We start from the raw sequence: 24987 nt of genomic DNA on the forward strand, positions 1-24987 counted from the left end.
CTTCTCCCTGTGAGAGAGGGCTGAGCTTCTACTCTCATCTGTTGTCTCTGCAGTGATAGCACAGGATAGAATTTTGTAGAATTCTCTGAATGCATCCATCTCCTCTCATTGCTTTCTCCCCCAGTTACACTTTTGAGGCATCCCCATTTTTATGAGAAGACACTGAGACTTTGTAAAATTAATTAACTTCTCCAACTTCAGAGTCACCCAGCCAAGAATCAAGATATTAAAGTCCAAGCGGTGGAATTTCTAAGCCTGTGTACTTAGACACTCTACTCTCTCGTTGCACTTTATATGGCTAGAAGGATGGCACAGAGATCCACTATCTCCTGGAAACAGTATTGTCTCTGTCAGATGACTTGTCACATTTTATTTTAATTGGTTATTTTTGTTCCTACCTTCCCTTGTGCTCATTGTAAGCTCAGTGAGGTCATTTTTTTTTTTTTTTATTCTTTACTAATTGTTATCAGTTTATCCACTATTTTGTACAGAGCAGGCAAGACAATAGATATTCATTAAATTAATGACTGAATGACTGGATGAGGAGTGAGCTACCTTTCTCTAGGACTGGAATTTTCTGTCAACAGTAATTTACCCATCTCTGTAATCACCAGGCTTTTTGGGAATGAAAATAGTTACTTCTCACAAAAATCTCAGACCTTTGGTATGTTGTGGTGAGTTAGCTTTCTCTCATGGCTCATAGATTGGTTCTGAAAAAAATTTCAAAAGAATAGTTCAAAAAAAATTTTTGAGCAGTAGCAATGTTACATGTTATATGGTGACATTGTGGAAAAAAACCCAGAATTTAAAACCAGCTAACTAAGGTATGAATCCCAGCTGTGGACACTATTGGCTAAGAACATTAAATTATTTAAATTTCAAATTTCTCATTTTCAATAGGAAGTACGACTTGCTCTAATTCATGATTTATTTGTTACTATCAATGTGAGATGATTATGTGAAAATCTTTTGAAAAACTCATATTATTATGAAAAGTATTAAATTTCTAATGTGTTAAAATGTCATGAATAATAATCACATTATCTTTGGATACAAAAGTGCACATTAGTGTCCCATCTGTATTTATGCTTTTTTACAGTAAAATCTCAGAAGAAACGGAGGGGTGGGGTTTTATTTTTAATTGTCTCCATTTATGTTTGAACAATAGCTATGCTTTTTATCAAATTCATTTTCATTGATGAGTTTATAAACAAAACAATATACCCATCACATCTCACATTCCACATAGTATTACACCATCCAGACTTTTAGAAATATGGCTTGGTAATGTTGTTCTATATATTATATAGTTTTTAATTTTATTTATTGATTTATTGATTTACTGAGAGAGAGAGAGAGTACAAGCAAGGGGAGGGGCGGAGGGAGAGGGAGAGAGAGAATCCCAAGCAGGCTCCATGCTCAGCATGGAACATGACATGGGGCTCATTTCACGACCCTGAGAATATGATCTGAGCTGAAATCAAAAGTCTGATGCTCAACCAACTGAGCCACCAAGGTTCCCTACAGTTTTTTAAATAAAATATTAATTTCACTAAACACTTAAGAAAGTAAAAATCATTTTCTAAGTCCTCATTTTTCCAAGAAGTAAAATTTGAGCAGTAAACAAAATACAGTATCTCCATTTTGGTAGAATTAAATAGTTACAGATCTTTCCTGGTCTTATCAAGGTTATTAAAAAATACTTAATTAAGTTCCACCAGATGAACAATAAGTGCTTTAGCAATGCCAATAATTCAGAATATGTGTTAAATGAAATTAGGATTCAAGACAATTACTCTTAATTAGGTTACAGAATATAAATCATAAAGAGGTTGCAAGCCTCTATAGTTCATCAGCAATTATATTGAAAAGGTCACTTGAAAACAAATGTAAGAAGGATCCAGTAAAATAATAAACCCAGAAGTTTTTAAAATATTAATTTTGGTGAGTTCTAGTTTCACAGTGCTGATAATATTTTTTCAAGAGATTCCAGTAATCTGATTACACTTCTATTCTGTGCTGTGCAATGGAGCAGCCATCTTTGCCCCAAAACTTACGGGAATGAATGATTTCACAGGATAGTTGATATTCTTGTAACTTACTTTCAAAACTTAGTCATCCTGTAAAATGTATTTTGCTAGCATAATATACACTAAATTGCTACACATGTCCAAGAAAACTACCTTGCAAATATGTATCAACCAAATTACTGCCCTAAATTCCCTATATCATTTGTCTTAAAGATAAGCATTATTTGTTCAGATTGTTTCAAAATTAAGGCACAATTCATTTCATTGTCTTTCTCCCTTTGATCTTTATTGTTAGAGCTTACCTGATTTACTATGCATATATATTATCTGTATAACTATGGAAAACTCCAGATAGTGGTATATCTTATTTAGGTATGATTTTGTAAGACCTGAACTCTGTAGGCAAGAATTAATTTGATCAACCCTTTGAGAAGAACTAGACACACACTGTGGAATAATTTGTATAAAACATGTAAACTGTTAATTTATTTTTTTAATGATTTTATCTTATTTTAATTTTAAGTGGGTTCCATTGCCCAACATGGGGCATGAACTCAGGACCCTGAGATCGAGTCACATGCTGTACTGACTGAGCCAACCAGGTGCCCCAAATCATTAATTTAAGTTTAAATATAGAAAGACCGTATGCAGATATATCCTTTACAGATGTATGGGTCTGTTACCATCTGCTAATTAGGAGTGGATAAGACTAACATCTTTTTGGACTTCGTTGTTGAAAGGGAACATTTTGTGTAGCATCATTTGCTCATTCCTTTTTTGTGGTTCACACCCATTCACATCTCACATTGTTCTACAACATTTTACACTAGACAGATATATTAGGGAAGGTTTATTTTATTGCAACCAACAGAAAGAAAATGCCTCCAGGTAACTCAAGCAGAAAAAGAAGTTATTGGAGAGAACTGCACACAATCCAAAAACTGCTAAGCGGTCATGCTTCTGTGAGACAGGGATGGGAGGTGGATCTGGGACCTCAGTAACTGATATCTCTAGAACTTCTTTTAGAATGCTGCCATTGTCAAAGCTCAGCCCAGGTGCCTGTAGGGCCCATGTCTTTCTGTGCAAACTCCAGATTCTCAGGAGAAAGGCACTGGCTCATCTAGTTTTACTCTCTAGTGTCTCTACCTCCATGTCTCTCAGACACAGCCAGAACAGTAGTAGAATGGCACAAATACGGTAATGATGGCATTGTTGTAAGGCAAAATATGCCCTGATTTTGTGTTTCTCACAGTTGGTCCTTCTTATCAGGGCTGATATGACCTTTGGAAGAATTTTTCTCTTATACCAGTAATTCCTCAAATTTCACTGTTCGAGCACAGAAATTTTTTCAAGTTTATGTCTGCAGCTCTGCTTATTTCTGTATTTCCATTTGTACTTGCTCAGTTTGTGTAGTCCTGCAATTATGACTACTGCTGCCAGCTAGGACAAAATGTTTGCTCCCATCTGTTCTTCTGGGGCAGGATAGATTTACCTGGTTATCTGAAAGATTCTCCTGTAGTACTCAGAAGTAATTTACTCTGTGGTTAATTCCTGTTTCCACTATTAAATGTTTCCTCCTCCATTTCTACAAATCTGTTCATAATGGCCTATTAGCTAGAATTTTTGCTATTTAATTATTTTATATTGGTCAATGCATGAAATGGTTCTGGACAGTGCCTTACTTCAGTTCATCTGTAAGACCCCCAGAGAAATTTGCTAAATATGGTAAGCTTTGTTTTAATGCTACTGAATTTATTCATGTCTGTTTATAGTGGAAAAGAATGACTGAGATAACTGGTGGCTCCCTGGCATAGTTAGTGGCCCAGGTAGAAAATTTTTCCTGCTGCCTTCAGAAAAATTTTCCAACTTAAATTAAAGTTGTATCTCTTTAAATTAAAATGCAAAAGGATAAATCTACATATGCTATAAATTATGATTTTTCAAAATCTGCTCCTTGACAATTTCTTTCATTTTTATAGCATTCCAATTTTAATTGACTCAAGATAACATATTTGTTTTTTCATTTAAGAAATAGTGCTGAGAAGGCATAGTATCTATTTTATTATTGACCCATTGAATGATCTCAAGTATGTCATTTGAGATTTTGAGTGCTCCATTAAAAAAATGGAACATTAGTATATATCTTTTTCATGAAAACTAACAGAATTTTCATATGGCATGGTTGCTCTCACCATCCAGAATATTTCCATTTTTTCTGTATTTTCAAGTTATTTGATGTTATTGTCTGTTTTACAGTTTTCTCTTGTGTTGAAGACACAATTCTATGACTGTCCATGTCTGGGTCATTGTGGTACTTAAGGACTGTACATAAAACCATTGACCATCTATCTGATCCTTCACATTCCTTTGTTATGGAGTCACCATTGCCTCCTCAGGCTAGAATGTATAGGCAATTTTGATTGATGCAAATCTAAGGATTTATTTAGAGTGCTAAAATGGTTTCTTAATATTATGAAAACATTTCTTCTGGAGTCAAGTTGAACTGGATTATGTTGATTATATAGGAAATGTTCCCATAATACTCTCTATAATAAATGGAGGTTTAAAAATGGATAACACTAGTGAGGGTGGCAAAAAGATGGCCACCAAGTAGGAGGACCCTAAGCTCATCTCCTCTGATGAACACAACTAGATAACTATCAAATCATCCTAAACACCCCAGAAATCAACCTGAAGACTGACAGAACAAACTCCATAACTAAAGGGAGAGAAAAGGCCACATCAAAGAAGGTAGGACGTACAGAGATATGGTTTAGGAGAGAAATGGAACACAGGTGCTGCATTGTGAGGGAGCCATGGTCACAGAGAAGAGTGAGAGAGAGTAGAGCACAGAGAGGAACGGACAAGGACAGCATTTCCCCAAAGCCATTGACTGAGAAAACAAAGAGGGGCTAATTTTTATGAGTTCTCGCAACCAGTGGGACTTAAAGCCCAGAGTTCTAAAGGGTCACAGGTTTGGCTGGGATGGATCCGGGAGGGCACTGCCCTGCACCTAGAGAGAAGGCAGACAAACAACCCGGAGGCAGACTACACTGAAACAGCAATTTGAAGAATGCCTGGGGCACACAGAAGGGCGATTATTCACTCTTCTCGGAGTGCTTCCCTGAGAAGCAGCGTTAATGGAGACCCCTCCCAGGGGGCAAAGGAGTGGCCAGGACCATTTTTCTCCCCTGCCCCTCAGCATAAACACAGAGCCACTCATGGGAAGCAGCACAGCACCAACACAGGTTGCTGCAGTTGCTTACACCAAGTGCCATACCTCTACCCTCTGGAGGGACTGCCCTTCTCAGCCAGTCTTGCCTCAGTCCCAGTGCAGGGGGGCCTCCTCCCCAGAAGACTAGCAGAAACCCCTACGCACACCACGTCACCTGACTACAGGTTTCTGCAGGGATTCAGTTCTAGTGGCAGTAGCAGGTCCATTTAACAAGCAGACCAGAGCACACCTAATTAAAACTCACCACATCCTGGCCAAGGACCCAACACTGCCCACTGCAGGCAAGGAGAGCCTCTGCAGATGACTGGCCTGAAGGATAGCAGCCAAAACACAAGAGCAGAGTGCAAGCAGCACACACCAGAGACACTCCCTGAAGAGCTAGACCCTGCATACTACATGACCTCTTCTTCCTAAATCCATTACTCTCAGGAGCAGGAAACATAACTGCTTTTTCTAACACAGAGAAGAAAGCAGATACTTAGACAAGATACCATGATGGAGGAATATAATCCCAAGTGAAAGAAATAGATAAGGTCACGGCCAGAGATCTAAGCAAAACAGATATAAGTAACATGCCTAATGGAGAATTTAAAACGATAATCATAAGGATATTCGCTGGGCTTGAGAAAAGAATAGAAAACATCATTGAGACCCTTACCGCAGAGATAAGAGATGTTTAAAAAGAATCAGTCATTAATGAAGAATGATATAACTCAGACTGAAATAGGCTTGATGCAACGAACAGCAGTCTGGAAGAAGCAAAGGAATGAATAGGTAATATAGAAGATAAAATAATGGGAAATAATGAAGCTGAACAAAAGAGAGAAGGAATAATTATGGAAAACAAGAATAGACTTAAGGAACTCAGTGGCTCCCTCAAACTCATTCATATCATGTGATATGAATGAATGTCATTCTTACATAGGACAGGATATCATAGGATATTAATGTCATATGAATGTCTTCTTCCCAGAAGAAGAAGACAGAGAAAAGGAGACAGAAAATATATTTGAGGAAACAATAGCTGAAAACTTCCCTAATCTGCGGAAGGAAACAAACATCTAGATCCAGGAGGCATAGAGAACTCTCATCAAAATCAACAAAAGCAGTCCAACACTAATACATACTATAATTAAATTTGCAAAATATAGTGATAAAGACAAAATCTTAAAAGCAGCAAGACAAAAGAAGTCCTTAACTTACAAGGGAAGAGTCATAAGGCCAGCTGCAGATTTCTCAAAAGAAACTTGGCAGGCCATAAGAGTGGCATGATATATTCAAAGTGCTGAATGGGGAAAATCTGCAGCCAAAAATACTCTATCCATCAAGGCTGTCGCTCAGAATAGAAGGAGAGAGAAAGAGTTTCCCAGACAAATAAAACTGAAAGGAGTTTGTGACCACTAAACCAGCCCTGCAAGAAATATTAAAGGGGACTCTTTGAGTGGCAAGGAGAGACCAAAAGTGACAAAGACAAGAAAAGGTCAGAGAAAATCTCCAGAAACAATGACAAAACAAGTAATAAAATGGCACTAAATACATGTCTTTCAATAATTATTCTGAGTGTAAATGGACTAAATGCCCAATCAAAAGACATGGAATGTCAGAATGGATAAAAAAGGAAGAGCCATCTATATGCTGCCTACCAGAGAGTCATATTAGAGCTAAAGACACTTACAGATTGAAAGTGAGGGGATGGAGAAATATTTATCACCCAAATGGATATCAAAAGAAAGCCAGAGTAGCAGTACTTCTATCGGACAAACTAAACTTTAAAACAAAGACTGTAACGAGAGAAAAAAGGGCACTATATGGTAATAAAGGGGACAATCCAAAAGATAAAACAAATTATTCTACCATTCTACCCATTCCCCTTTATTATCCATTCTACCCAACATAGAATCAGCCAAATACATAAAACAATTAATAACAAACATGAAGGAACTAACTGATAATAATATAAGAATAGTGGGGGACTTTAACTCCCCGCTTACAATAGTGGACTGATCATCTAAACAGAAAATAAACAAGGAAACAATGCACCAGATGGACTTAACTGATATATTCTGAACATTCCACCCTAAAATGGCAGAATATACATTCTTTTCAAATGTATATGGGACATTCTCCAGAATAGATGACATATTAGGTCACAAATCAAGCCTCAACAAATACAAAAAGATTAGGTTCATACCATGCATTTTTTTCTGTCCACAATGCTATGAAATTTGAAGTCAACCACAAGAAAAAATTTGAAAAGACAACAAATATATGGAGGTTAAACAAAATGCTATTAAGAAATGAATGGAAATCAGAGAAAATTTTAAAAATACCTGGAAACACAAAACACAATGGTCCAAAACCTTTGGGATGCAGCAAAAATGGTCCTAAGAGGGAAGTATATAGCAATACAGCCCTACCTTAAGAAGCAAGAAAAATCTCAGATAAGCTTCCTAACTTTACACCTAAGGGAGCTAAAAAGAATAACAAATGAAGCCTAAAGCCAGAGGAAGGAAAGTAATAATAGAGATTAGAGCAGAAATATATGATATGGAAAAAAAAGAATAGATCGATGACCAGGAGCTGGTCATTTTTTTTCATTGAAAAAAGTAATAAAATTGATAAATCTCTAGCCAGAACTATGAAAAAGAAAAATGACCCAAATAAATCAGAAATCAGAGAGGAGAAATAACCAACACCACAGAAATACGAACTTATAAGCAAATATTATGAAAAACTGTATGCCAACAAATTAGACAACCTGGAAGAAATGGATGAATTCCTAGAAACCTATAAGGCGCCAAAACTGAAACAGAAGGAAATAATAAACATAAACAGACCAATAACAAACAAGGAAATTGAATCAGTAATCAAAAATCTCCCAAAAAACAAAAGTCCAGGGCCAAAAGGCTTCACAGAAGTATTCCACCAAATATTTAAAGAAGAGTTAATACCTATTCTTCTCAAACTATTCCAAAAATAGAAAAGGAAGCAAAACTTTTAAATTCATTCTATGAGGCCAGCATTACCCAGACCAAAATCAAATAAAGACTCCACTAAAAAAGAGAACTACAGGCCAATACCCCTGATGAACATGGATGCAAAAATTCTCAATAAAATACTAGCAAACCAAATCCAAAAATACGTTAAAAGAGTCATTCACCACATCAAGTATATTTATTCCTGGCTTGCAGGGGTGGTTCAATATTCACATATCAATCAATATGATACACCATTAAGGAAAGAGAGGATAAGAACTATATGATCCTTTCAGCAGGTAACAGAAAAAAGCATTTGACAAAGTACAACATCCATTCATGATAAAAAATAATTAACAAAGTAGGTTTAGAGAGTACAAAGTTCAACATAATAAAGGCCATCTATGAAAAACCTACAGGTAATATCATTTTCAATGGAAAACAAATGAGAGCTTTTTTCTCTGTGGTCAGGAACAGGACAGGAATGTCCACTCTCAACACTGTTATTTAACAGAGTCCTAGAAGTCCTGGCCACAGTCAGTCAATAAATAAATATAAATATAAATATAAAATATATATCCACATCAGCAAGGAAGAAGTAAAACTTTCACTATTTGTAGATGACAGGAAATTCTACATAGAAAACCCAAAACACCCACAAAAAAATTGCTAGCACTGATATACAAATTCAGTAAAGTTGCAAGATACAAAATCAACATACAGACATCTGTTGCATTTCTCTACACCAGTATTGAAGAAGCAGAAAGAGAAATTAAGGAGTCAATCCCATTTACAATTCCATCAAAAACCATAAGATACCTAGGAACAAAAGACCTGTACTCTGAAAACTATAAAACACTGATGAAAGAAATTAATGAGGAAAAAAAATGAAATTGAAGAGGACACACAAAGAAATGGAAAGACATTCCATTCTCATGGTTTTGAAGAACAAAAATTGTTAAAATGTCTGTACTCCCCAAAGGAACCTACACATTTATTGCAATCCCTATCAAAATAACAACAGCATTTTTCACAGAGCTAAGACAAACAGTCCTAAAATTTGTATGGAAAAACAAAGGACCCCGACCAGCCAAAGCAATCTTGAAAAAGAAAAGCAAAGCTGACGTCACCATAATTCCAAACTTCAAGTTGTATTACAAAGCTGTAGTCATCCAAACCATATTGTACTGGCACAAAAATAGATACGTAGAATCAATGGAACAGAATAGAGAACCCAGTAATGAACCCTCAGCTATATGGTCAATTAATCTTTGACAAAGCAGGAAAGAATATCCAATGGGAACAAGACTTCTCTTCAACAAACAGTGTTGGGAAAACTGGATGCCAACATGCAAAAGAGTGAAAGTGGACCACTTTCTTACACTATACACAGAAATAAATTCGAAGTGGTTGAAAGACCGAAATGTGAGACATGAAACCATTAAAATCATAGAGCTGAACACAGGCAGTAACCTCTTTGACATTGGCTGTAGCAACTTTTTACTAGATATGTCTCTTGAGGCAAGGGAAACAAAAGCAACAATGAACTATTAGGACTTCTTCAAAAGAAAAAGCTTCTACACAGCGAAGGAAACAATCAGCAAAACTAAAAGGCAACCTATGGAGTGGGAGAAGATATTTTCAAAGGACATATCCAAAAAACGGTTAGTATCCAAAATATACAAAGAACTTATAAAACGCTATACCCACAAAATGAATAATCCAATTAAAAAATGGGCAGAAGACATGAATAGACATTTTTCCACAGAAGATATCCAGATGGCAAACAGACACATGAAGACACTCAACATCACTAATCAGGGAAATGCAAATCAAAACCACAGTGAGATATCACCTCACACCTGTCAGAATGGCTTTTATCAGAAAGACAAGCAACAACAAGTATTAGCAAGGATGTGGAGACAGGTGAACACTGGTCCACTGTCAGTGGGAATGCAAACTGCTATAGCTACTCTGGAAGACACTTTGGAGGTTCTTCAAAGAAATTAGAACTACTCTATGATCCAGCAGTTGAGCTGCTGGGTATTTACCCAAAGAATATAAAAATACTAATTCAAAGGGAAACATGCACCCCACTTACATAGCCCCCTATCTACAATAGCCAAACTGTGGAAACAGCTCAGGTGTCCATCACCTGATGAATTAATAAAGAAGATGTGAATATATATACAATGGAATATTACCCAGCCATCAAAAAGAATGAAATGTTGCCATGTGCAACAACATGGATGGAGTTAGGAGTATTATGGTAAGTGAAATAAGTCAGTCAGAGAAAGACAAATACCATCTGATTTCACTCATATGTGGAATTTAAGAAACAAACAAACAAAAATGAGTGAAGGGGGAAAAAAAGAGAGAGGCAAATCAAGAAACAGACACTTAACTATAGAGAATAAACTGATGGATACCAGAGTGGTGGGTAGGGGGGTGGATATAATAGGTGATGGGGATTAAGGAGTGCATTTGTTGTCATGAGCACCCGGTGTTGTATGGAAGCGTTGACTCACTATATTGTACACCCAGTGCTAATATTACATGGTGTATTAACTAACTGGAATTTAAATAAAAACTTTTTTAAAATATATAAAACTACACTAAAAAATTGGATTGCAGCAGAGAATCTGATAATAAAACTGTATTTCTTTGAACTTTCTTCAGGTGCATTCTTTGTCCTTTATGAAATTACAGTTGAATGAGATCTATATTTTACTGTCACATCAGACTGAATCTAATTGTATATACTACTGCTGTTCTTTTTCTTTGCCAAAGATGTTCTAGAACCTTGATAACATTTCAGGGCAAAGCGTGATTCAAAAAGGTTACTAGAACTAGCATGTAGATCAATGGAACAGAATAGAGATCCCAGAAATAAACCCATACATATGTGATCAATTAATTTATGAAAAGAGTGACAACATAATACAATGGGGAAAGGACAGTCTTCAATAAATGCTGTTGGGTAAACTGGACAGCCACATGCAAAAGAATGAAACCACTGGACCATAAATCTTACACCATGCATAAAAATCAACTCTAAGTGGACTAATGACTTAAACAAAGACCTGAAACCATAGAACTCCTAGAAGAAAACATAGACAGTAAGCTCCTTAACACTGGTCTTGGCAGTGATTTTTTGGACTTGACACAGAAAGTGAAGGTAAGAAAAGCTAAAATAAATGGGACTACATCAAACTACAAAGCTTCTTTCTGTACAGCAAAGGAAACCATCAACAAAATGGGATGGCAACCTATGGGATGAGAGAAAATATTTTCAAATTATATATCTAATAAGAGGTTAATATCCATAAAAGATAAAGAACTCGTACAGCTCAATGCCAAAAGGACAATTCTATTTTAAAAATGGGCAGAGGACTTGAATAGACATTTTTTCAAAGAAGGCATGCAGAGGGCCAAATAGACACTTGAAAAAATGCTCAGCCTCACTAATCTTCAGGGAAATGCAAATCAAAACTATAAGAGATATCACTTCACACCTGTCAGAACAGCCATCATCAAGAAGATAAGAAACAACAAGTGTTGGTGAGGATGTGGAGAAAAGGGAAATCTTGTAAGTTGGTTCAGCTATTATGAAAAAACAGTATTGAGATTCCTCAAAAAATTAACAAAAAGAAGTAGCACATGATCCAGCAATTCCACTTTGGATTTTTATCCAAAAGAAATGAAAACATAACTTGAAAAGATTTATGTACCCCCACATTCACTGTAGCATTATTTACAATGACCAACATATGGAAGCAACCTTATAAGTGTCTATCAGTGCACAAATGGGTAAAGAAAATGTGTGTGTACACGCACACACACACACAATGAAGTATTATTCACCCACAAAAAGTAACGAAATCTTGCCACATGCAACACCATGGATGGACCTTGAAGGCATTATGCTGAGTGAAATTAGTCAGACAGAGAAAGACAAATACCATATGATCTCACTGATACATATAATCTGAAAAGAAAAACAACCCTCATTTGATACAGAATACAGACTGATGGTTGCTAGAGGCAGGAGGCCAAAGAGTACAAACTTCCCATTAGAAGATGTACGTCCTGGGGATGTAATGTACAGTGTGGTGAGTATAGTTAACAATACTGTGTAGTATGTTTGAAAGTTGCTAAGACAGTACATAGTGAAAGTTCTCATCACAAGAAAAAATATTTGTGTGCTGATGGTTACTAACTAGACATTGTGGTAATCATTTCACAGTATATACAAATATCAAATCATTATGTTTTATATCTGAAATTAATATAATCTACATATTTATTAGATCTCAAATTAAAAAATAAATCACTTGCCTGTGCAAAAAAAAAAAAAAGGTTAATGCATTTTACCGTTATAGTTTTCCAGTTTTTGTTTTTAAGAACAGCATATGCTATGCTTTCATTCCTTATCTTTTAAAATGGTTTTATTTATAATCATCACAGCTACTACATCCTGGTTGACGGATTTGAATAGCCTGTACTAACTAGACACATTATTTAATGGGTACTGCCAGTATCTCAGTTGTCAAAGTTCAAGGGTATTATTACATTGATATTAGATATTTGCTGATCATTTTACAAAAATATTACTTTGTAATTGTGCCATCATTGCAAGTGGAGAATCTGCTTGATCTTGAAGATAGAATAGTGTTTGTTATTATTATGTTATTCTATTATGTAGGGCTTGAAATAATTTGTGGTGCCTTAATCATGTGTTAATGAGAAAGAACCATTCTGTATATTCCAAAGCCATTGTTCTTGAGCTCTTTGGCTCCATTTAACTGCTTGGCAACAAAATTTTAGAACTTTTAAAGTTGTAGTCATGCAGAAATTTACTGATTATTCTTATAGGGCTAAATAAGGAAATGTAGGTAAACAGATGCTTGGAGCGCACAGTACAGTAACAAAGTATTTTTGGACTCATGAATGTTTTATCTCATTCTAATTGGAAGTCACTTTAGGCAGTGGTTAAGTTCATGGAATCTGGCCTCTGGTTGCTTAGGTTAATTACATGGGACCTAGACTAACTGCTTCTGTTTAAATTCATGCCGTGCCACTTTCTTGCTACTTGACTTTTCCATAACTTCCATGCATCTCAGTTTTTTCATCTGTATAATAGAAACATCTGCCTCTTAATCGTCCGTATTCTTCTGCTCTTTTTATTTTTTTTATTTTTTTTAAAGATTTTATTTATTTATTTGACAGAGACAGCCAGCGAGAGAGAGAACATAAGCAGGGGGAGTGGGAGAGGAAGAAGCAGGCTCCCAGTGGAGAACCCTGATGTGGGACTCGATCCCGGAATGCCGGGATCACGCCCTGAGCCGAAGGCAGACGCTCAACGACTGCGCCCCTCTTCTGCTCTTTTTAATATGTACTTCAGTTTCATTGGTTCCTTATGTCTCTCATGATAAGTCCAATATGTATTTTTTCATATTATTGGCTAATCCCAAGAAGTAGACCATAATTAGAACAATTATATCAGTTGGGGTTCAGTCAGGGAAGTGGAACCACTATGAATGATATGAAAAAAGAGATTAGGGGCACCTAGGTGGCTTAGTCGGTAAGCATCTGCCTTTGGCTCAGGTCATGATCCCAAGACCCTGGAATCCAACCCCACATCAGGGTCCCTGCTTCTCCCCATCCCTCTGCTGCTCCCCCTGTTGGTTCTCTCTCTCTCTTTCTCTGTCAAATAAATAAATAAAAAATATTTTTTAAAAAGAGATTATTCTAGTAAAAGTTTAATATTATTTTATACATGAGTGGGTTTTGAATTCTAGCCAATATTTTGCTGTTTATTTTGAGATCTTTATTTCATTTCTATGAATTAAGTGGATTAGGGTGATAGAATAAAACATCAGAAATGTCCCAGGCACATTTGCTGATATATTGTATTATAAAATTGGCATTTCAAATCAGTGTAAAAAAATATAAAGTATTCAATAAATAGTTTTGAAGAAATTGGTTATCCATTAGGAAGGAAATAAGGTTATATTTCTACTACATGTTTTTCACAAAAGTAAATCCTATATTTGATAAAGGCTTTATATCAAAAACCTAAACTATAAGAGTAATAGTAGAAGACATATGACTATGTTTGTGACTTGGGATAGCATAAACCTTATTAGACAAGGTGCAAAAGCTATAAAGAAAACAACTGATAAATTGGATGTCAAAATTAGAAGCTAAAAAGATATAATAAACAACAGACTGGGATAAAGTATTAGCAATATGTGTAATAGAAATTGGATTCATGTCAAGACTATAAAAATTCTGGAAGTCAAGAAGAAAAGAGAGATAAAACCAGTAGGAAAGTGGAAAAAAGGCTACATAGGGAGTGGAACATAGGGAATTGCTAACGGTTACATGTTACAAGGGACTTAGGATTTAGAGTAGTAATAAAAGAGAGATTTAGTTTTGTGTATAGCATTGTGATTTTTTATAAGAATACTGTATTCATGAATTACTTGTTCTTTTTTCTAGATATTCTTTGTCTTTATATAGAGAGCAAATAGTTTATTTAGCTGTTTCTAATTAGGGACAATTAATTGATTCCTAAATTTTTGCTATCCAAAGACTACTGCAATGAATGTCCTTTATATATCTCTTTAAGAACATGAGGGACATTTTTCCTTAAGATAGATTCTAAAAATGGAATTGCTGGCTCATAGTATACTCTCATGTTTAAAGTTTAGAAGGTATGGCCAAATTGCTTTACAAGGTGCCTGTGAGAGTTTTATTCTAATAATCAGTATATGTCTTAGTTTTTCTACATTCTTGCCAATAGTTGATATACTCATTCAAAATAAAAGATATGACAGCTCAATAGAAATATGGGCAAAGGCTCTGAATAGTCACTTAGAGAAAAACAAACAATGGCCAGTATACATATGAAATTATGTTTGTCCTCACTACTGATCATGAAAATACAAAATATAACAACTGTGAGGTGCCTTTTTTCAACCATCTGTTTGGCAAAAAAAACCATTTTTTTTAAGTCCCTAGGATTTTAGAGAATGCATGCCAGTATTTTCACTATCCAGCAAAGTGAGATAAAAGACTTCACATTTTTTGAAATTAGAATAAAGTTTTACTTAAAGTAGTAGAGAAATGGCCCATGGAACTTGTACAGAGGAGTGAATAAAGATCAATCAGTTGTTGTTGGAAGCCAAATACAGCCAGGCTCTGTCAGCAGACCACAGACAGCAGGGCCCTCTAGTCTTCCTGTTATTACCATCAAAGTGAACGGAATAAGGAAAAACTGAGAATACTTACTAAGAATTCACACACACACACACACACACACACACACACACACACACAAGAACTAGGTAGAAGAGTTCATGTCTTAGTGGTCATTGTAGACGATGTTGTGGAGTCAGGTTGAAATATTAGCGTCCCATGGGGTAAATATTAGTGATTGAGAGCCTCCTAGATTTTTTTTTGAGAGGGCAGGAGAGAGATGTTTCTCATTTCTAGTAAGCAAACTCATAGGGCTTCCCTCAGTAAAAAGGGCCTATTTTTGTAACCAGTGTAAGAAGTATATGAAATTAATGGAGTGCTCCATTTGTCTGGGAAATCATAGTGTAATGTTGAAAAAGTTACAAAAGGCTCACAGCATTTGGAAAGTGAACTGGGTCCTTAAGGCAATGTTTTCAGGGCCCTGAAATGTTAGATTAAACCTTGCAGAACTTACTGGTACATTTGCTTAGAATTGTGCTCATAAGTTTCAGGATATATCTCAAGACACCAGTGCAGCCACAGGCTAAGCTAAGCAATGTTGTGCAAAGCAATATTGGACAGTGAGTTCCAATCAATATCATGTTTTTTTTTTAATTAGAGATCAACCTGTATCTTGGACATAGTGTGGACTAGAATTTCTACAGGAAATTGTGGGAGTGAGACAATTAAGTACACATCTGAAATAGCATGCTCAAATTTCCACAGTCAAGTCAGAAATAGATGTGCTCATTGGGCACAACGTAAACCTCTCCTAAGTAGTCAGCCAATTTTGCCAACAGCAGACCGAGGAGCAATGTGTAGTTACTTTCCTAACATATTACCCCTGATGCTGCAGAGAGAAAAAAAGAGGAAGAGGAGGCAGTTTCTCATGTGCCTAATCCAGAAGTAGAAAATGGAGATGGAGTTTGGAATTAAGTTCAGAAAAGAGGAGGAGGGCCTTCTCTCTCCGTAAATGGGACATGGGCTGTGCAAAAGATGAGAAGCACTAAATAGAATTGTAATGCCATGGAATTTCCAGAGCATTCTTGAGAAGTTCACTTTTCATTAATTTATGGATTAGGAAACCATATTATACTGGTATTTCAAAACCCTATGTGTACCTGGTAAATGTGGGTTATTCTGAACTGAGTGAAAGGAGTAAGATTAGTTACACTATACCTTGCATACAGGATACCCTTTACCATAGAGTGAGGACTCATGGTTATTGTCAGTTACATTTGGCTGAGGACGGTAAGGCGGCTTTTCTTCAGATTTACCTCATTGGAATAAATTTTATAGGGTTTTTCTAAAGTGAAGTTTTATTTCATCGATTGAGGAAGAGCGATGTTGGAATTTAAAGACTTTTGGAGGTGTTGCTATAATTAGATAAATGTGTGTACTTGAGACTGTGAAAGAGCCCTGGGAGACACAACCGAAGGTGCCAGAGTGTGTTGAGAAGTAGACTATACCTGCTCTGTCTGTAGGAAGAATGCATGGAACATGTCGTTTTTAATAGAGAAAAAGCACAGTTCCAGAACAACTCTAGAAAACGAAAGCTGTTTATGGGACTTAGTAGATATTATGGATCAAAGAAAGCCCTAGACAAACAAAAACATCTTGCTTAGTTGCCTCATGGATACCTTATCAGTACAGGGCCTTTCTTCCTATGAGTCTGCAAGTTATGGACATTGAACATGAGGTCCACACTGGTGGCTATAGAATAATGCATAAGTATAATGATTTTTAAAAATTTTTACACACTACTATAATTAAGGTTACATAAGAACTGTTTATTTTGACTTTCTTGTCAAAATAAGCCTGGCCCTCCCCGCAAATAATCTATTTTCACAGCGTCCCATCTTTTTCATCAAAATGATAGAATTTTATAAAGATACATATATGTGTGTGTGTGTGTGTATATATATATATATATATAAAATATATATAAAGATACATATATACATATGTATGTATGTATATATACCATACCTATATATACATATGAAATCTATTTTTTGTCATTGTTTTGCAAAATACACTTTCTTCATGGAAAACTCTGTGAATTTGGTACAACTAACTTTTTTGTTTTCATGCCTCCATCATGTTTTATGGTATGGTATAAACTGTGTATGGTCATTCTCATATTGACAGATACTAAATTTGTCTTCAGTTTTTGTCCAGTATGAGTAATGCTACAACAAATATCCTGCACAAGTGTCTCTTCAGACTGAAATATTTTATTCCTATGGGATAGATTCCTAGAAGTTGAAATGCTAGATTTAATGAGTGTTTTTACCTTTAATAGATTTTTACAAGTGTAACAGTTCATACTTACATCATTAGCGTATAAGAGTATCCTTTTCTTCACAACCATACCTGAAACAGTTGTTCCAGCTCTTTTCAGTTTTGCCAGGTCAGTGGTTATGAAGTAGGATCTTAATGGAGTCAATATACAAATTTCCTAGTCTGTGTATGCAGTGCTGCTAGAAATGTCACCACTGGAGTCTCATTTCTCAAAGTTCAAGGACATCTGGATTCCATTGTCTGGTTTGTAGTATGTGACAAGGGGACAACAGGGACCAGTTTCCTTTAATATATACCTCTAACTTAAGCAGTAAACTCCAAGTGTCTTACTGATTGTTGGATGTGGTAGATCAGCCTAACAATATGCAGTGGAAGAAAGAAAACCAAGCACTATGATACTGAGAGCAGTGGCCTTGGAGATCTGAATTTTGCTGTGAAATTTATGGTTCTGGGTTGGCATAAAGTAGCTGACTGCTGGAAGTTTCCTTTTATTCTCTAGTGGGTTGGTTAAGCTCCCCATCACTTATAAAGTACATCAGGAAGCTAGGGTAGGGTATTTAAAGGAGTGAAGAATAGAAGATCCATCCTTTATAGAATATGCCCAGATTAACATGGGGGTTTCTCTGTCACAAGAAAAAAATACCAACTCTATTCTCTCTGAAAAAAAGTAGAATGATGGTAGAAGAGGAGAGTTAGGAAGAGGTCTTGGGTCGGGATGGGAAAGCTATAATGTCAACAAGGAAAGGCAGATATTCTCTTTCACGGTTCTTGTGCAAGAGACAGTGTCAGTATAGCCCAAGGGAACAGCCAGTATATCTTGGACAAGATGCTGGAGATTGGTATTTGGAGACTTTAAGGAACTTCAAAGTGGAGAGGCAAATCATACAGAACAGCGTCTTCGGAGCTAAACATGCCAGGGAACTTATTGCTGGTATGAGGGCACAGAAGAATACTTAAGCCCATCATTAACTACTAGGAAGGGGTAACTGTACCTCCCTTTCTGAGAGCTTAATGATATCAATCAGAGGGATATGGCATAATGGGACTTTTTTCCTCTGTAATGCTCAACTTTGACAACATATATCTACATACCGTGGCTGGTAGAAGCCAGGGAGGCAAAAGGAGCTCTCATAGTTAAGGAAGAGATTGGAAGTTTTTTTGTTGTTGTTGTTTTTAAAGATTTTATTTATTATTTAACAGAGAGAGAGACAGCAAGAGAGGGAGCACAAGCAGGGGGAGTGGGAGAGGAAGAAGCAGGCTCCGAGCGGAGGAGCCTGATGCGGGGCTCGATCCCATAACACTGGGATCATGCCCTGAGCTGAAGGCAGACGCTTAACAACTGAGCCACCCACGCGCCCCGAGATTGGAAGTTTTAAATGTAACTCACAGAATATCTGCTAAGAGAAGGTTCATCTTCACAGCCTAAAAAGTCTGATTACCTCCTTAGGCCATAGAGATCTTTGAATTCTCTTTCCCACTCCCACTTGGGTATATTCATAATGAAATCAACTAGATCCATTTAATTGACGTCCTCTCCAGGAGGCTAAGAGGAGGTGGGACTTTTGGGGAAAAGGGGCAGAGAAAAGAGGGAAAGAGAATTCCCTTTTAGGAAGCATTTATTTCTCTAAATACTAGGCACGGTGGTCATTTGCAAGCTTCAGAGTCTAGCATGAGGGACTCAGACTAGTTGATGGCCTGAATCTTGGCTGAGCAGCATAAGGGGTCCCACTCCAGAACTTCTATACTCATGTGGTTCTTGAAAAAGTTAGAAGGTGTGCTGGAACCAAAATCAGAGAACTGTCTTGTGAATTCTTCTGAATTTAATGTGAATACATGATCAGCTAACAGTAAAGTTGCTTAATAATGGGTATCCTCTTCCTTTCCGCAGTAGGCATATAGATCTGGGGCTTTATTCATATGGTAAATACTATTTAGTATTTTCTAAAAACTGTGAGTTTTTCCAGTTACCTTACGTACAGTATCTCATGTAATTCCTGCCAGGTACCAGACCCAGTTTATATATAAGAAACTAAAACTCATTCTCAGAAAGGGTAAGTAACTAGTCCAGGGTCACCCACATTGTGAATGATGGGGCAGAACTTCAGTGCAGCTCTGCCTAATTCTCAGTTCCATGTCCTTCCCACACTCCTCTAAACTAAGTACAGATGTAGGAGTTCCTCGTGCTCCCTGAGAGAGACCCTTGCAACTTCAAATAGTCTCAAGGGCCTTGGCATCCCAGCATAGTGGCCAGGTGCACCGGATTCGTGGCAGAACTCCGCAACAGTGCTCTCTTTGTTCCGTGGCATTGAATTTCCGAGCATAATATTAGTGTCTCAGGAAATCCTTCCCAAAAAGTTATTTCCAGCCAGCAGCCAGTGATTTATTCCAAATGTCTGACTGAGCTGAAGAGAGTTTCCCCTGGTCTGAAGTTGCTTGTCCTGGCAGGCAGATGTCTGCCCTGCTTCTTTTTAATAGAATTTGTCTCTGCTCCACAGGCTGAACGATCTCTCTCACCTTTGTGCTGTCAGTTTACCTGGAGGTAGCAAAATAATGAATTTAAACAGGGAACAGATCCTGTCACAACATCCCTCCTAACTGCTTTATTTATTTTTCCTGAGACAATGATTTTATCTTCATTTGTATCCCTCACTATGGGTGTTTCTTTTATTTCATATGCAATACTTGGCCTTGGCAGCATCAGCCCTACTGTTTGAAAAGCTCTTGGAATTTGAAGCAAAGCCACAGTCAAAGTTGACTTTGGCGTTCATGTTTTTCAGACAGGCAAATTTCTCCAGTTTCCCTAAAAGGTATCTAGGGCACTGAGATGAGACCATGTCCTGGACAACACAAAGACCTCTCAATAGATGTGAGGCATGCTCAAAGACCGTCTAAACACCACACTTTTTAAACTTGAGGAAGTGAAGTATCTAAAGTGGTTTGCTAAAACCAATCGTTGCCTCACACATTCTGGGATATGCCAAGCAAAGCAGCCAGTGCTTGTATTGACTAGGAGATGCATAGGTCACTTCTGGTACTTTTGAGATAGAACACTGTAGTTATTTCATTAGGAAAGGGTTTTATTGGGAGGTTGAAGAGTGGGAGTTATGGACAAGTATTATTGAATGTACTGATTTGATGATTAGTATTTGAATTTCCTCCCAATTTCTCTTAAAGCTGTATATGTTTATGCTCTATGCATTTTTGCCTTTTTAACCCTGACAGCTCAGAGAAGTCTGAGTCTTTTAAAAAGGTCTTTAAATGGGTTACAGGTGGCCTGGAGGGTCTTACAGAGAGCTCCTGATGGATGTCACTGCTCGGAGCTTCCTCATTCACTCCCAACCTCCTATCTTCCATCCTCCCAGTTTTTCCAGGTGCCCTCTGCTTTTTTTTTTTTTTTTTTTTTTTTCATTCCTCCACAGTAAACAAATTCTACTTCCCTTTCCCTGCTCTTTGGAACACTTCGTCCTGTTATTGCTTCATTTGAACCTGGTTCTCCCTGAGGGCCCTTACTCTTGCATCTTTTTCAGGCAAATGCTGCTCCCTCTCACAGGCACCTCCAGTGTTGCAGGTGTCACATAAGCCCTGAGCGGTGAGGTTCATATATCTTGGTTCCCCAGTGTTTCTTCTCAGCTCCCCTTCTTCCACTCTCCCCCTCAAAATTCCTGCTCCTTGACGCTCATACTTTTCCTCCACATGATTATTGCTGACTCTCTGGTCACTTCTGTTGGCTAATGTAGATTTTGACATCAGCTCATAGAATTCCTCCCTATACTAAATCATGTCACTGTGTCGTGTGACATCACAGTTTACAGGGATTGCCATCCAACACGATATTCGTGACCACCTCAGTGCCAAAGTCTTAAACTGCTCTTCCACATCAGCCATACACTCCCTTGTCCACACTGTGGATAGTGTATACTCTGAATCCTATAACAGTTATTACTTTACCAATTATAGTAACTACCACTGATTAAACACTTATTTTGTGCCAGGGCCCTAAGTTCTTACCTTTAGATTCATTGTTTCATTTAATTCTGAATTCAACTTTCTGAGGTAGACATTACAATGATGCCATTTAATTGAGTGGGAAACCAAGGCTGCAAATTGTCAAGTGAATTACTCAGAGTTATAGGGTGACTAATGGTAGAGCTTGTATTGAAAAATAAAGATGTCTACTTCAAGTTCAAGCTTTTAACTCCCACAATAGAAACGTTCTGCTCTCTTACCTCACCCCTCTCTCTCCTGCCTCCCTTCTTCAGTGCTGTTACTCCTGACCCTTAGTCTCATGGTGTGCTCCAGGAGCTCCTTGGCCTGCCCGTTTCTTTTAAATGTATTAGCTTCTCGCTGTTTCCTTTTTCTTTCTTATTAAGTTGATTCTGTGGACTGTCATCAGACTTTTTGCTAGGTTCTCCCACATTCTTTCCTATTTTCCTTACTCCACACCTGCCTAGAAAATCTTTAACCCACTGTACAAATGCGATGCCAAGTACTTCAGGGAGAAATCATTCAAACTGTAGAAGATGCAAATCTTATTCCCCTTACTGTGCAATAAAAGTAACTCTTTGAGGCTCCTGACTGGCTCAGCCTGAAGAGCATGCTACTCTTGATCTCGGGGTTGTGAGTTTGAGCCCCACACGGAGTCTAGAGAGTTCACTGGGTGACAGAAACTGTATCTCAATTTAGACATTCATCCTCTTTTCCTGAATTTGTATCTAATTTTCAAGTTATGCATGTTAAAATAAAAGTCATTTGGGTGGGGCGCCTGGGTGGCACAGCGGTTGAGTGTCTGCCTTCGGCTCAAGGCGTGATCCCGGTTGTGGGATCGAGCCCCACATCAGGCTCCTCCGCTATGAGCCTGCTTCTTCCTCTCCCACTCCCCCTGCTTGTGTTCCCTCTCTCGCTGGCTGTCTCTATCTCTGTCGAATAAATAAATAAAAAATCTTTAAAAAAAAAAAAAGTCATTTGGGTGGGGAAGGAAAAGAAAAAGCTTTCCTTGGAATTGTCAGAAAAGAACCCTGGAATCCCCTGAGATGTCTTCATTCAGATTGGTTTTGGCAGATGAGGGAAGTACCTGCTTTATCCTACTTCATTGCCTACTCCAGCATCTCTACAGGTCTGTCACCCTCTGAGCTATTTATCCATGCTAGGCTGTGGCACCAGGGAACCCAGCAATACCAGCATGATGCGGGTGCAGAAACAGAAAGGTGATGTGTCCATGCACGTGTGCAATGAAGAGTCTCATAGAGTCCCCCTGCTCTGCTGCCCACAATGTCCCCCTTGCCAGTTCTCTAGAACTTTTGACCTTAGATGCTCTTCAGATATTCAGGGAGGTGGTGGTGGTGGTGGGTCCTTTTATAAGCAGTTCCATTTGTCTGTCATTCCCTAATCCCCTCTTGATCATCTTTTTACTTAACATTTATGTCTAAGCTCGGAGCTCAGTTCCCAGACCCGCTGAAACAGGATCAGTGCCATCTTACATGTTTCCATAAACTCTTGTCACACTGTTTTATCAACACCTTTGCATTCATCTGTTACTTCCTCCTTCTGACTGTGAGATCCTGGAGATCGGGCATCATGTGGGTCTGGATTATCATTACGTCCTTACTGAAAGTAACAGAAACCCAGTAATTTATTTTCCTTTTCTTCAATGATGCAAAATATAAGAGAAAATATGGTATTAGTTTTTATGTCATTATCCATATATTTAATGAAAAACTTGTCTGTGAAGGTTGTTTGAAATGGACATATGTTTTTCAGAAAATTGATATATTAATTTCTGTCATAGAATTTAGATACAAAATATTCTTGAAACAGCAATGAGATATACCTCAGAATAGCTAAAAATAACAAATAATACTATTTTCAAAGATTGATGAGGATATGGAACCACTGTAACTTTTGTACATTGCTGATAGTCATATAAATTGGTGCAACAACTTGAAAAAACCGGTTGATTCATCTACTAAAATTCAACATTTGCATACCATTTAATTAACTGTTTTTCATGTGTGCCAAAAGACATGAATGATAATATTCATAAGACCATTATTTGTAATGGCCCCAAATTGAAAACAGTACAATGTACATCCACAGTAGAATGGGTAAATAAAATGTGGCATATTCATTCAATGGAATATTATGCTGCAAAGAAATGAATGGATTGTAGCTATACACATAAACATGGGTGAATCTTATAGCTGTTTTCATTTATACAAAGTTCACTAACAGCCAAAACTAACTTACCATATCAGAAGTCAACAGGGTAGTAACCTTGGAGGAGGGGGAGTGATTGGGAAGGGAGTGAAGGGGAATTCTTGAGTACAAGAATGTTCCCTTTCTTGACCTGTATGGTAATTTATGGCATGTTCAGTTTGTGATAATTTATATTTTATGATTTGTACACATTTTTGCATGTGTGCTATACTTCAGTAAAAGTGTTTTTAAAAATGCAAGCTGATGATAGAAGATCTGTATGCCATAAATATGTATATGTAAAAGTTAGAAGAGGTCACCTTGGGTAGATATGGTAAATATTCTTTACAGAAACATACAACTTTACCAGTATAAGTCTATTGCTCTTCTTTTAGAAACTCTGAAAGGACTCCCTTCAGCACTATAATTGCAGTATAAGTAGGTGAGCATTATTCTTAACCAGGGATTCTTAACCTTTTTTTTTCCTCAGCTAGTTTGGTATGACCTATGAACTAATATAACTAAGATTACAAAGGAAACCCATTGTAGTACAGTTATCAAAATGTTAATTATGATTTTTCATTCACACATTGAATAGCCAGGTAGTACATTTAGAAAGTAGGCAAGTTAAAGTTAAAACTTATTTTTAAAAGATATATCAGAGTGAAAGCTATTTACACGCTCCTTTGTCACATTACAAACAGGAATGCATCTTTACAGGAAGTTAAGAAATCTCATTTGAACCATCCAGTCTTGCATAACTTAAACAGTGAACATGACTTATCTCCATGTATGTATTGATGAATGAACAGTTGTAGATATCAGCATTGATGCTTCTGTCACCATTAGAAGAACTTACCACCACTTGGTGATAGAACCACCACTGGATTCCATGCATTTGTCCAGCTCTGCATTATGAGTAGCTGTAGGTAGAAAGATCATAATGAGATATGATCCAGTGGCAAGGCCAGTAGCTCTTGTAATTGCCAAGTAGTGGTGAAAAAAAAAA

The sequence above is a fragment of the Ursus arctos genome, unplaced genomic scaffold, assembly GCF_023065955.2.
Source record: "Ursus arctos isolate Adak ecotype North America unplaced genomic scaffold, UrsArc2.0 scaffold_5, whole genome shotgun sequence".
NCBI lineage: Eukaryota > Metazoa > Chordata > Mammalia > Carnivora > Ursidae > Ursus > Ursus arctos.